The following is a 14608-nucleotide window of genomic DNA, read 5'->3' as shown; positions in this document are numbered from 1 at the left end:
CCTGACTGCCCTGCACAGCTCCAGGGGCAGCAGGAGCCCCAGGCTGCACTGCCAGGAGCCCATTTATCATGTACCATGACAAAGCCATTTGTTCCTGTAGCTCTCCAGAACCATCAGCATTACAATTTCAGAATCCATCTGACTCTCAGCCTGTTTCAACACATCCCCTTGCAATCAATGACTATTTCCCTGCGTGTTGGGGGTGTTTTTCTGTCATCACCCAGCATTTCACAGAAGCAGCAGATTACAGGATACTCTGGATCAATGAGCATCAGCCTTTTGTTTCCCAGGAAATGTACAGAATTACACATGCTGTTAAGTGGATTCAAAGACCTACAATCCATATGCTGTTACCCTATTATTCAGTAAAGCTGCATCTATTACCTTAATTCCATCATTTCTGAAAAGAAAAATTGACAGAGATATTTCAGATAAGCAGATTTAATGATTTAAATTCTAGTGCACTGTATCAGTCTGTCAGAGGTTATGATGCTTCTTTTAAACACAGAAAATCACCCTTTTATCACCACACATGCACAGTCAATGTTTCAGTGATCCTACTCCTCTGTAGGCTCAAACCTACCGACTGAAAACAGGGTTAGATTTTTTAAAAGCATCATTGTTTTCTGGGAGCAAAGGCTTACAAACCTGAGTTAAATAACATGCTATTAGCAAACTAGCAGAGAATCCAAAAACAAACCCAACTGGAGCTACATCAGCAGGTCTCACAAAACAACAAAAAGTGGGGTTAGTGGTGTGTGTGCTGAGAGCAGGATGGGGAACTACACAGGACCTCCTCAACAGAAAGGAAACAGGATTTTTCAGCTAACTGGCAGTTTACTTTTATCTATTTACTGTAATAATAATTTCCACTCCCCTGCCTTTTCATACTAAAAGGAGTTGAAACCACGAGAATCTGACCACACGCTTTACATGACTTCAGAGTTCACAAGTGCTTCCCATATTCACCGTAAAGCTCCAAACAGCATTTACAGCAGAACAGTTCAGAGTGCCTTTGTACACATGGGAACTAGTACAGCTCCAATAAAACCCCAGAAATCAGAACAGGCAGTCCCAGAAGCATTTGAGAGGGCCAAAGGTCCTGGCTGCCCTCTGGATGCAGCTGGAGGTGTTTGGAGACCAATCCTACCTGGAAATTGCTGTATGTGTGTGCATACATGTATATATATACACAATGCTGAAATTGTTTGGAAAAGCCCTCAAAACAAAAAGAATATGAAAGGAAAATGTCAAAGTAAGCTTTAAATTAGTCTTCCCCTTCTTTAATTCTACCCAAAGACCATTTCACCATTTAACTCTTCCATACCAGAGAATCAGGCTGAACAAACACCAGGCAGGAACTTGCCCATCTGGTTGGAGGAGGCACCACTTCATTCCCACTTTGAGCCTCCACAGCTCCAAATTTTACCCCTCCAATTTCGACAGATAAAGCATGGAGATCTTACACGGAGATTAACAAAAACTGCCTCCCCAATGTTCCTACTCCTGGCTAAGCTTTCTGCAGGTGGACTGAGTGCTGTGGCTGAGACAAGTGTCTAATGGAACATGAAAGCCCAGCTCAGCGTTCATTTGGCCTCATCTGGAATGAGGTGACGGGCTTCCTGCTGCTCCACTACACACCTAAACCTTTGCCTCCCCTCTCGGCTCTTTGATCATCCATAAGTCTTTGATGAAAAACATCAAATGAGCTGACAATGCCTATTACTCAGTTGTTTTCTGTTTTAAAAGCAATGGCTCTTTCCTTGCCTTAGCACGGAGCATTTTCTAGCCTTGAAGCACTGAACTAACCTAACCAAGGACTGTCCATGTCTCCCTTGGAATCCAGTATGGATATATTTTCATTGAGCTGCCCAAAGTCAATAAGAAAGACAATTTTAGAAGATCCTTCACTAATTAAGTCTGGTTATAAAGCAGAAGACATGTCCTGGTGGGCTTCTGAAGAGCTCAAGGTGGAGAGCACCTCAATTCCATGCTGGAGGCACCAGCAGCACTCTGGTGGCTTCCAGGGGCAGCTGAGAGCTCCCCCACTAACAAAGAACAAAGCAAAATGGCTTTAATCAGACACCCCGTGACCCACAGCAAACAAACTTGTTTGTCAGAAACATCTGCTCCACCCAGGAGTGGGGGAGCTGCCCGTGCTGCCCCGTGCCAGACACGGCACCTGATTAATAACTCTGCTCGTAGGGTGACAAAGGAAAACTATTTAAGTAACATTTCCTGATGGAGATTAATTATCTTACTACACCAGCCCCTGGCAAAATCTTGTCACAAAATAGCAATTACAACTAATTGAATTCTCCATAAAGATGAATTTAATTGAAGAGAGCAAGATGGATTTCAAGACTATCTCATTTTCAGGTGTGCAATGCTCCAGTGATTGGCTTGGGGAAAAAAAATTCAGAGCTGAATGAAACGTGACATAATTTCTTTAGGGGAAAAATGCTTACATTAATGGGTCATAAACTGGGTTGATTTTAGGCATTTGTTCTATGAATGCATCAGCCAAAGATCACCAAAGGCCAAAGAGCATACAAATAACATAGGAAAAAAAAAGCAAAATATCTGAATGGGTAGGGAACAAAAAGGACTTGCTTGAAACACTAGAAATTAGAAAGGGACATATTTTTCCTTATATTGTGTACAAATTTTCGCTTGAATATGGAAGGTAAACATAAATCAAAGAAATGGCCTTTGGTTATTTGAACTCCCAGCTTCCCAGCTTGTTTAGCAAATACAGATAAATATTTTCAGATTTTCTCAAATCTCACCCCCCAACTCTAACAGGAAAACAGCAACACCTGTGTTTTACAGGAATGACCCAGGTGACCCATGAATGGCAGATAAAGGGTTGGCTGGGCACAAAGGAGGGGCCATGGGCCATACTCATCAGGGGCTTTGAAACTCCCCCCCCTGGATTAGCATCTTTGTTTCAGAGAAGCTTTAACGAGTACCCCATGTTTGCTATGCACTTACTGAGGAACCCAAAACATGTTGGATTGCGATTGGAGCAACCTGGTCTGGTGGAGGATGGAACTGAGGTTGGAACTAGGGGTGGAACTGGATGATTTTTAAGGTCCCTTCAACCACAAACCATTCAATGGTTCTGTATTTCTTTCTGATATCTGCACAGCTCCCCTTTCCTCCTGACCCTGTAGCATTCTGTTGCTAAAAACAAACATAACTTGCTCTGAGTCCCTCCCAACCCCAAAAGGTCCCCAAGGTCTCCTCGGAGGGTCAGTGACCGGCCGTCCCCGGGTCACAGGGAGGGATGGGATGGCAGCAGGGCTGAGTCACCAAAGGTCAGCCAGTAGCTGAGAGCAGGAGGCTGGGCTGGATCCAGACACAGCCAGAAAAACTCTCCCTGAACTCATTAATGACATTTTTTCTTCACGTGGATGGGCTCAGTGAAGTTCTGTCTCTCTTTATCTCTCTGTTTTTGTCAGCCCAGCAGAGCGAGTGATCCCTGAGCCCAGCGAGGAACTGGACCCTACGGGCACTCTGGGGGGACTCTGCCCTCACCAGAGCCCCTCTGCCTTTGCCAGGAGGGCAGAGTGTCCTTCCCAGAGCGGCAGGGGAGGGAAGGGGGATAATCCCCTGCTGCTGTTCAGCCAAGTCACTCCAGGCTCTGAGTGTGATCAGCCCCTGACAGACCCCACCCTGCCCTGAGCAGCTGCTGCAGTTTGTGGAGTCCACAGAAAATGGGAAACCCACCTGAAGCACAGAATCTTTACAGTAGGAAAAGACCTCCCAGGTCACCAAGTCCAACCTTTGCCTGAATCCCCCCGTGCCCACTAAACCATATCATGAGAGAAAAGGTTCAGAAACCAAACACCTTGTAGTCACAGGTGTGATACACTTAACTATTATAAATTACTTCAGTAGAGGTAGAATAGTAAAACTAGAATTTCTGCTGCTTTGACAGCAGAAACATCTATCCAGCAGTATTGAAATTCATATAATCATAGTTTTGTGCCTTTCAAAAATAGTAATTATCAATTTCTTTATTTGAAAACCTACTACACATCACTGGTGGATCAGCTTCTTGTCAAAACCTGCTGGAGCCTGGGAGAGGTGTTGCTGTATGTTTGTCTTGTTCCCATACTCCTTCCTAGACACCCATCAGACAGTGGGATGTAAAACGCCCCACGTGGTTTCCATGGAGTGTCAAACACACACCTTCCCTGGGACATCTTGTGCATTCCAGCTCGAGAAAGGTGGAGGCAGAGCACAGTGCACAGGCAAACAGGGAATAATTATAACATTTCTAAACAACATTTAGGATAATAATTATAAAACACAGAAACACCAGTGACTGCAGGGGATGCCGGCATATATGTCCACGTATCCCATCTCCAGTGTCCATAGAGTGCAAAAGCACATCCAGCCGGTTTCCTCCCTCGTTTTCATCCGCAGCTTCATGGACCGAACCAGGCCATGGATGTCAGGAGTGATTTCCCGGGAAAGCCCCGGTTCAGGCAGCATTGGAGCTCCCTCTAGCAGCCCTGCCGGGAAACAGCCAATTCCTGCAGAACCCCAACAATCCCCCACCGCTCACACGCAACCCCGGGACAACGCGAACACAGCAAGAACTGCCCCCGATGCTGGTATATATATTTTTGGAGTTATATTTCCTGAAAGCCCCTGCTCCCTTTCAGTATTTGAGGTGAAAAAAGACTTAGTGCTGCACTTTAAAATGGTCAGTTTGGCAAATGAATATTCCATCGGGTGAGTGGCCCCTCAGCAAAGCTGTGGATGGGGGGTTCCAGAGGGGTCTCAGCCTTTTCAGGCAGTGACTTGTGAGCAGCCAAGTCCCCTCCTCTTGCCAATGACCTCAAATGCAGTGTCAGTGCTGCTCCATTCCCATGGCACTGCCAGCCCCAGGCACCTGCTCATGGGAGGAGCTTCCTCCGCCACAAATTATTATATAATTCAAACTCATTATGAATCTGGAGTTGCTTGGAATGGTGGCAATCCATATTCCACAACACAGCTGGTGGCTTGGCTAAGGAAACATCTCAAAACCTTGACTGCATTCATGCTTGAGATCTACACCCTTCTACATTTTTCAGGGAGTTATTTCTTCTCCTCACATTACATAATACTTTGTTTCAGCTACTTAAAGTCTACTTTGGGAGATGAATCTCTTAATTTATCATAGTTCAATTGGTTTGTTGTTGGTTTTGTTTGTTGTTGTTGTTTTTTTTGCTCCATCTAGTGGTGCATAAAAATCCAGCCCAAAGTGTCCACACACGCTGCTCTGAGCTGTTTTAATGAGTTCCCACAATGAGTTACAGAGAGGAAATAATACATGTGCAGAAAATAACAGCAACACTGAAGTCTCACCCACCCATTTTAGGCAAACCGCCCTTAAGAGCTGAATGTGTTTGCAAAGGGGAACTCCACATTGCAGAAGAAAACCAAAACAGCCTGATCCTAAACGGTGCAAGTGCCAAAAGGTGCCAAAGGAGAAATTCCCCAACTGAATTTCCCCAAAGCAGCAGCTTTTCTTCAGTCCTGTGAGTTCATGGAAGAAGAAAATGGGTCCATAAAAATAACAAAATGGGATTTCTACTTCACCTTCCATACCAGGAAGCACAATAAGATAATCTTTACTTTTCACAGAAACAGTGCAGATTCATTGAGGAATCAGAAGAAAAAGGGAATTTTTCTGCTGGTATCTTTCTCTGTTTTATAATAACATGCAGCATTTAGGTCATTACTTCTAACTCTGGTTAACTAAGAGAGCCCCTACCAGGCTCTACTGCTAAACCCTGGGATTCAAAGCATGTTTTATTTAGCCAGACATCATTTATTTAAACAGGAAAATGTTTACTTCTGCATTTCTGACTTCCAGAGCCTCAGAGAAGGTCAGCTGCTCTCTGTGCTCCACCAAGAGTAAATGCCACAATTTAATGATACTATGGCTACAAACTCGAAGTGTTTCAAATGCCAGCAACTCCTAATGACACCATTTACCCTTAATTGGAAAACTACTGGATAGAAAACACCCCCTGGTAGTGTCCTGTAAGAGCCAATAACACTGGTCAGGCTTTGACTTCATTTTCTCCTGAGACACATCATTACCCACAGCCACATTTAGGATAATCAAGTGCTTGGAGGAAAAAGGGCTGGCACCCGGCGTTGGGGGGTTAATCTGCCGGGTTAAACAGCAGCCCTGCTTCTTTGTTTCCCTCTACACACATAGATAATACATAGTTATTGAAAGATTGGACAAACCTTCCCCTCTGGAAGGGAATAATTATAGTGCTCCAGAGTTCAGTACACTGAGGAGAGAGAGTTAATCACTGTTTACATCTGGGAGGAGATAAGCAAGTCAAAATATCAGAAATTCCTACTGTTTCTATCTTTGGGAAGCAACTCAGAGAAACTCGTAATTATAAAGGCCCAAATTGTGAGAAACATTCAGCCATTTCAATGGTTACCCTGCTTAGTAAACATCAGCTCCCTTCCAGGGATACAGTCAACTCCACTAATTCACTACACAATTTTTTGCATACATTATTTTAAAATTTTACAGTGTGAGTGAAAGTTCTTCAGGTACATTGTAATAAAAAGTGATGAAGAAACACGTGAAACTAAGGAATATTCAATAGCAAAGAACAGCAGCAGCCATATAGTGTTTGTAGTCTGCAGTGAGCACAAAGGATGTAGAGAAACCTGCAGAATCATGAAGGCAGATTATCCTTCTGCAAGCAAATCTTCCCAGGCCTGGGACACTGCACAGGCAAAGCCAAGGCAAGCACAAGAAAACATTTCCCAGGAAGGATAGAGACAGTAGATCAAATCTAACACAAAAGCAAATAACCTGTATTGTGTTTTTATATGGATTCCTTTGGGGGGACGAAAGCACATTGTACAGAATGAGAGTGAGCCTCAAGCTGCCTTCACAGTTCTTCCCTCCTTGATCCTGATGATTCTCCTTTTATCCAATCCTCAAAGCCACATCCAGCTACAAATAAATACCTGCTTTTCACCCTACATCAAGCCACTCTGCCTTTCCACAAGCTCCAGACAGTGTGGAGCAGTATTTTAAATCATGACAGCCACAAAGACTTCAGACCTTTTTTCCTCCTCCCAGCCTTTCTTTCTTGCAATCCTCAGGGTAGGCAATGCCACTGCACAGGAACTGTTCTCTGTGTATGTACTTGGACTGTTTCAGTTTGGAAGATCCAACCAGCAGAAGTTCTCCAGTTGTTTTAGAGGATGTGTCTGGAAAGATTGTAATCAACAAAGTGCCTTTTGGGCAGTTGGAGCTTGACCACCCACGGCCATGCTCTCATTTACCCAGTCACAGTCTGCTCAATTCCGAGTTCATTCCTTCAATGACAACCTTGTGCAGAGCTTTGGGAAAAGTATTGTCATTGATTAGGCAACAGAAGTTCATGAGCAATGATCTGGGGCTTTGCTACTGCTGCACACAAGCCTTGCACAAACACAGGCTAAAGAAATGAGAACACAGAGCTCAGGGTGTGACCAGTCCTGGGGAGAGGATCTGCTGCAACACAGGTGTGCTGGTTCTTCAGAACAATCACCAGGCAAAGAGAGAAGGGTTAATCTCTGTATGGTAACATCCATAAAATGCCACGTGCTGGTGTTTGCCCAACCTTGAAATGAACTGTTGACACAGCCTAATACAGCTCCTGGGGAACAGCCACCCTCCCACCCCACATCCCAGCCTTTGGGGGGAAGGAATCCCCTCAGTTTGTGCCCTTCACACCACACAGCCACGTACAGACAGGAACAAAACTCACAGTGCACTCCAAGACTTATGGAACTGTTTATTTTAGTTCAAAATAAACTGTGCATTTCAGGTATTTGTTTACAGGTGGAGTGTGTTCTCAGCACTGGACAGGAGGAAGAGCTGTAGAAAGGCATGGACAGGAGATCACTGAGGGCACAAACTGTGCCTTCTGCATTACCCAGAGTGACAGGACAGAATCCTATGGCATCCATGCAAGTGCCAGTCCATACACACCAGTAAGAGAGGAGAGGAGAGCTGGGCTATACAGGTGGAGCACTGCCTGCACTCAGCAGCTTCGCTGTTATCTTGAGGATGGGCTACTAGACCCCGAAGGTGGACAGCAGAACTGGTGCAGAACATTATCTTCCCTGCCAAGGAAGGGGGGGGGGCAAGAAAGAAGAGAGACAGAGGAACAGAATCACAGGGAACAGCATTAGGAAAATTAAGCTTGAGATTTTCCTGGTTTTGTTTTTAAATCCACAAATACTGTCACTTGTTTGAAAGTACCACCCAATTAACCATTTCCATCTCAGGCAGGACTTCCAGCACAGGGAAGAACAGCCCAACAAGCCTGGTCAACTCTGAAGAGTTAACTCTGGGGCAAAAGCTGGTTTGAAGGGGCAATTTCTGGTTTTCCCATAAGAAGACTCCCATTAAGCAGCCATGTGCACACCCAGCCTACAGTGGCCGTGGCTCCTTTATTTTTAACATGCTTAAAACTTTCCACGGGTATTTTCACTGCCCACATTCCACTGAAAATGCAGAATATTCCCCTTCTGTGGGTGATTTACACACAGAAATATTGATTAATGACTGAACCTTCCACCTCCCCCCGCCCTCTCCTCGGGTAGAGGGAAGAGCTCTGTCTCCATGAGGAGTTGCCAGCATCATGAATGGTGCTACAAAGCAGGAGCAGTTTGGAATACCTACATCTGTAATGCTATACAGTGCTTTATGGCAGGTGGAGGGAGGGATGCTGGCTTGGCAGGAGGCTGCAGCGAGGCCACTTCTGAACCAGAACAACCACGAGGGGCCATTTCCTTTAAACTAAAGAACAAGCTAAAGGAGGAGGATGGAAAGGAACACAATGAAGGAAGAAAAACAAGAGAATCCAAAAAACAAAGAGTAAGTTTCATGCTATTCTGGCAGCTCCTAATTGTGCTCCAACCGCTTGTTGTGCAGGGACACAATTCCCTGTTTGTACATCCCTACATCACGTAGGCATCAAGTGGAAAATTACAAGTATTCCTATAATTATGCCAGCTTTCCTTTGCCATAGGGCCTGAGCACAGATGCCTTATATAATCAGCTGAACCTCACACTGACTTAGGGTGGGATTTGGGCACAGTTTGGCTCTGCTTTGCTCTGTCCATCTGTATTTTGCCTCTCTGTGCTGCTGGTCTGAGCGATGCTGCTCTCACTCCTCTGCTCAGTTTGAAAAAAAATCTTGTCAAGCTTTTAAATCTCTGTATATTCTAAAGAGAGGCTCGAGGGCTTAAATGTGCTGAGTTACACAGCAGGGCAATTGCTATTCACTGAGAAATTAGATTCCTATTCAACTTTCTTTGGCACAGAATGTCAATAAATATTTATATCAATAGTACAAAGGATTCTGAAGTGCAGCTACAGCTTCACCTGCGACTAATCATTGGGAAGCTCCCACAGGACCAGGGAGTGGTGTGGGATGTCTCTACAGATGCTTCCATGAAGGACCCCTGAAGTATTTCCTTTGTGTCTAAGCCTGGGGAAGGGTCCAGTGCTCATCAGTGGGAAAAAAAATAAACCGAGGGTTTCAAAGTACCACATTTATCTGTAAGGAGGTATTTTTCATTTCAGGAATCTAAGCAAAAAGTTCTCCCAGTTTTCCCTGGCCGTGTCTGGTGTGCAAGAATTCCCACTGTGCTCTTGGGAAGACTTAAAAAACCAAACTACTCTAATACAAGGTAGAAGCATCTGTCAGCTTGGGATCATTGGAGGATAAGCCTCTCTGTTAACCAGTTATGGTGGCAAAACAACTCCAATGCCTACCAGGGGCTCAGACTAAAAAGAAATGGCACAATCAATCCTTCTATCATTGTCCATACAGTGGTTTGTTGCATGTAAACCAACATTACCTGGTGAAACAAAGATTCGACATTAAAATTTCACACAAGTACAGTATTTTCAGAATGATGGTTTTACCTCCCAGAGGTGCTGATTAAACATTAAGCAGGCAGAGACTGCAAGAAAATGATGGGATTTCTTTGGTACTATAACATCCTTTGCATTATCTTTTTGTTTTCACAGGTATCACTGGGGAAAAAAAAAGAAAAGAAAAATCTCTAGCTTCACGATTTTAAAAATGGTCTGTGGACATGATAAGGGCGTCTAATTTGAGATTAGAAGGATGAAAGGTAAAGCAGATGGAGAAAGGAATGAGTGACAGCCAACATTTCATGCAAATCAGAACAAGGAAATCATAGTAACAAATAAACACGAGATGAAAAGATGCTCAGACAGCAGTGGTGAGCAAATCTGTCCACAGTTGGAGTTGCATTTATCCCCTATTCCATGTCCATCCACAGAATACAGATAGGAATGACTGTACAACCCCAAGCAGGGGCACTTTCCTCCTGCAGTCCTGCTGTGTGGGTTCCTGTGGAACAGCCACACCTCAGCACCCCACAGCTCCAGCAGCATTAGGGCTGCAGGGCATGAAAAACCAAACCAACCAAAAACCCCACCCCCAATTTCAGCAGAGTGGGGACCATCTCCAAGGGTGGGCTGACCTGTCCTGAGACTGGGAATGAGCCCTGCACCCCCAGGAGGGTGTGACCAGCTGAGGAACTGGAAGGCTGAGGTGACACTGCAGCTCTCAGTGCACGGGGGGTGTGGGATTGGGATGAGGAACCTCCCACCTGCCCAGACGGGCTCAAGTTCTGCCTGAAGGTTGTTTAAAGATGTGTCTTGAACCACAGACTGGTTTGGGTTGGAAGGGACCTTAAAGCCCATCCAGTCCCACCCCTGCCCTGGGCAGGGACACCTTCCACTGTCCCAGGTTTCTCCAACCTGGCCTTGGACACTTCCAGGGATCCAGGGGCAGCCACAGCTGCTCTGGGCAACCTGTGCCAGGGCCTCCCCACCCTCACAGGGGAGAATTTCTTCCTAATATCCAAGCTAAACATCTCAGTCTAAAGTCAGAGGAGATGTGTTTAGAAAATGCTGGGAACAGACTGTCCTTCAAACAAGGAGCCGAGGTGATTAAATTCCTGTTCTCTGGATGCCATTATATCTCTGGGCTTTGCTTTGTTCAGATTCCAGCTGTGAGGCCACTGAGATGATAATGAAGGCTGGATCAAGCAATTGAAGTACAGGACTACATGGATTTCTACTTCTGGAAGCCTCTCTAGGGTGTGCCACCATTTCCTTACCTTTGCCCTTCACACCAGATGCAAAACCTGTATTCAAATGATCCCAACAAATCCAGAGCAGCTCGTGGAATTTGCAGCCTCAAACTAGAGGACATTGTTTTTAAGCCTCTACTTTGGGAGGCAGGAAGGGAAAGGGAGTCAAAGAAGCCAAGTTCCAGCCTTTACGGGTATATTTTTTAATTTCCAAACAAAAATAACCCAAAAAGAGCAAGCAGAGGAGGCATATGGGCTAACTGGAACCCAGACAAATATCTAGCTGGAAGTATGCTCAGGCTTCCCTAGAATTTTCTTGTAATAGGAGAATGCAAGATAACTTGTATTGTTTCTATTTTGAACATTGTAAAATGAGCAGGCCAGGGATTACTGCGATAGCTACAGTTATTAAAAATGCATTATTTCCCTATTAACAATTCAAAACAGATGCCAAAGATCGTCTCGACTAGAAATAAAACTGCTGGAGTGACTAAAACATCCAGCAATTAGCTAACAGCAAATCAGAGATGCTCCAGATTTCACTGTAGTGCATTCATTAATTGCTTCTTTCAGAGCAAATTTAATTTTTAATTCTGGGCTACAAAATTAATCCCTCTGCGTATTTTCTAAATAAAGCCTCAAAACTGAAGCTCGACCAAAGCATCCACGTCTGTTGGTTTTGTTTCTAATGATTTCTATTTATAAATTGATAAATGGGAAGAATAAAAGCTAAATTTAATGCTATTAAGTGTATGTGGAAATGCAAAGCCCAATCTTGTTAGTGCTCTAGGAGCTCATTTTCATTCACAGCAACAGGATCCCCATATACAGGTCCTGTACAAAACCAGGTGCATGATTTGCACTTGCCTCAGAGATTCCAGTTGTGGGGATGTCAGTTTGGACAGAACACTTTCAGAAATTTAAATTAGTGGTAAACTAAAGCAATTCCTGCCATGTGACAGCCCAGCTTTAATACACCACCACCCCTGGGAGCAGGACACTACCTGGGATGGCACTGACAGCACTGTAGAATTTGAAAGTAAAGCCTAGAAAATAAACTTGCAGCTCTTTTTTTTTTGTCTTCCCAAGAACAGAGTGCTTCAGGACGGTGGATAACTTGTGTTAGAAGGGACTTCTGGAGGTCTCTGTGGTGCAGTCCCTGCTCAGAGCAGGCCTAACCACAGCCAGTTGCTCCTGCTGGGCCCGGCTGAACTGAGCATCACTGAAGACACAGATACCTCTCCCTCTCCTGCCCTCTGATCCAGTGTTTGACCTCTGATCACGGTCAAATTCCCCTCTCTCCCTGCCTTGTATCTAACTGGAATTTTCCTTACTGCAATCTGTTTTGGTTACCTCTTGCCTCATCCTCTCCTAGAAGAGACTGGCTACACCTTTTCCATATTCTCCTATTCATAGAATCATGGAATGGTTTTGGTTGGAAGGGACCTTCAAGATCATCCAGTGTCACCCCCTGCCATGGGCAGGGACACCTTTCACTAGCCCAGGGTGCTCCAAGCTCCATCCAACCTGGCCTTGGACACTTCCAGGGATCCAGGGGCAGCCACAGCTTCTCTGGGCAACCTGTGCCAGGGCCTCCCCACCCTCATGGGGAACAATTCCTTCCCAATATTCCATCTAAACCTACTCTCCTTCCATTTGAAGCCATTCCCCCTTGTCAACAGGACAACTCCAATTTAGGACTTGACTACAGCATCAGCTCTGAGACTTCTCTTCTCCAGGGAAGAGCCCATATTCCCTCAGCTCTCCTCCCTTGTAGGTACTTTGCCCACAGACACCTTGGTGAGCCTTTCCTGGGCTTGCTCCAGTATCCTGATGTCCTTCAAAAAGCCAGCTGCTCCACAGGAGGTTTCACAAGTGGTGACAGAAGGAGGCAATCACAGACTCACAGATTCATCAGGGTTGGAAAAGCCCTCTAAGATCAAGTCCAACCATTCCTGCAGCACTGCCAAGGCCACCACTGACCCATGTCCCCAAGTGCCACATCCACACAGCTTTTAAATTCCTCCAGGGTTGGGGACTCCACCACTGCCCTGGGCAGCTGTGCCAGGGCTGGACAGCCCTTTCCTTGAAGAAATTTTCCCTAATATCCAACCTAAATCTCCCCTGGTTCATCTGGTCCCATCACTTGTTACCTGGGAGCAGAGCCCAACCCCCACCTGGTTCACCCTCCTGTCAGGGAGTTGTAGAGAGTGAAAAGGTCCCCCTGAACCTAAACTTCCTGGAGAGCAAACAAGGCCAATGATGAGTTCCTTCCCACCCCCCAATCCTGAAACAAGAGCTGAAGATCTTATGGCACCTTTTTGGCCACTCTAAAAACGGCACATGCTTTACACACCCAGACACACCCAGGACACTTCTGTGTTCACTGCACAAGGAGAGAAAGACAAAAAAAAGCTAGAGAAGTGAAGGATTTTAAGCACTAAGTTATGCTGCTTTATAAGCTTTAATTCCAGAAGAAATACTACTGATAAAAATAATAACCTACGTGGAGCAAGATATTGAGACGTTCCAGAAAAAAACAGGTGGGTTTCCCATCAACATCCTTGTAGGAAGATCCTTTAAATTAAACCACTATAAACTAAGGACAGAGGAAAATGAAAAACCTCATTAAAAAGCAAGCAGGGAATCTAACAGTGTTCAGGCCCTGCTCCTCATCAAAGGAATATTCAGTTGTCTCACAACTCAACTATGGATTCACTACCACCTAATAAACCAAGAGCTCTGATGGGAGGGAAAAAACAGACACACATAAAGAGGTGCTGCAACATAAAACATCAGGATGAATCCAAGCATGCATGGTTAGAGAAAACTAAGGGATGAAATATTCAAACCAGAACTATGTTTATGCATTTACAGATTTAGGATTCATTGTTTGGTTTTGTCTTTCCTTGTTACCAGGGCAAAGCGATTTGATTTTTCAGCACCAGGCTTCCAATGTTTTGATATTAATATTATTCATGAGCTGGCAATTATCAGTAAGTTAATCACTAATAGCAAAAGTAAAAATTAAAAGACAATGTTTTTCATGGCATGCACAATTTCTTAACAGTTTTCACATTTCCAGTTACTTAGATCAGCTGCCCTTTGATGCTTCTGTAAGATGTTAAAATAAACACTGGCACTGCCAAGGAATTGTACTACGAGGTGTAATTGCTGCTCTCCACATTTGATCAAAGAGAACACAGAGGAAAGGCATCCGTGTTAAAGCATTATGAGCCAGAAAACATATTTTTGATATATTCAGAGCAGACTCTGCTTGGCATCAAGGGCCTGTATGTGTTTAAAAAGCCCTTAATTCCCTCAAATGAAAGGGCAGTGCTGAGCCCTGTGCAGGTCCATGCCTTTAACCTTCCCAGTGCCACAACACATGGATTCTGGCAGGAAGTATTCAGGGCTTAAAAAAAAGAGTGTTGCTCAGAAC

At 44.7% G+C, this 14608-nt stretch overlaps 1 protein-coding gene across 8 annotated transcripts in view; it reads right to left on the bottom strand.

Annotated features, from left to right (window-relative positions):
• The window catches only part of IQSEC1 (IQ motif and Sec7 domain 1), a 331221-nt gene that overhangs the window by 158286 nt on the left and 158327 nt on the right, over positions 1-14608 (bottom strand). The gene's annotated exons all lie outside the window — the stretch shown is intronic.

The sequence above is a fragment of the Neopelma chrysocephalum genome, unplaced genomic scaffold, assembly GCF_003984885.1.
Source record: "Neopelma chrysocephalum unplaced genomic scaffold, ASM398488v2 Primary Assembly neopelma1_209, whole genome shotgun sequence".
Taxonomy (NCBI): domain Eukaryota; kingdom Metazoa; phylum Chordata; class Aves; order Passeriformes; family Pipridae; genus Neopelma; species Neopelma chrysocephalum.
Note: the sequence above shows the minus strand (reverse complement) of the source record. Positions and strands in the feature narration are given on the sequence as shown.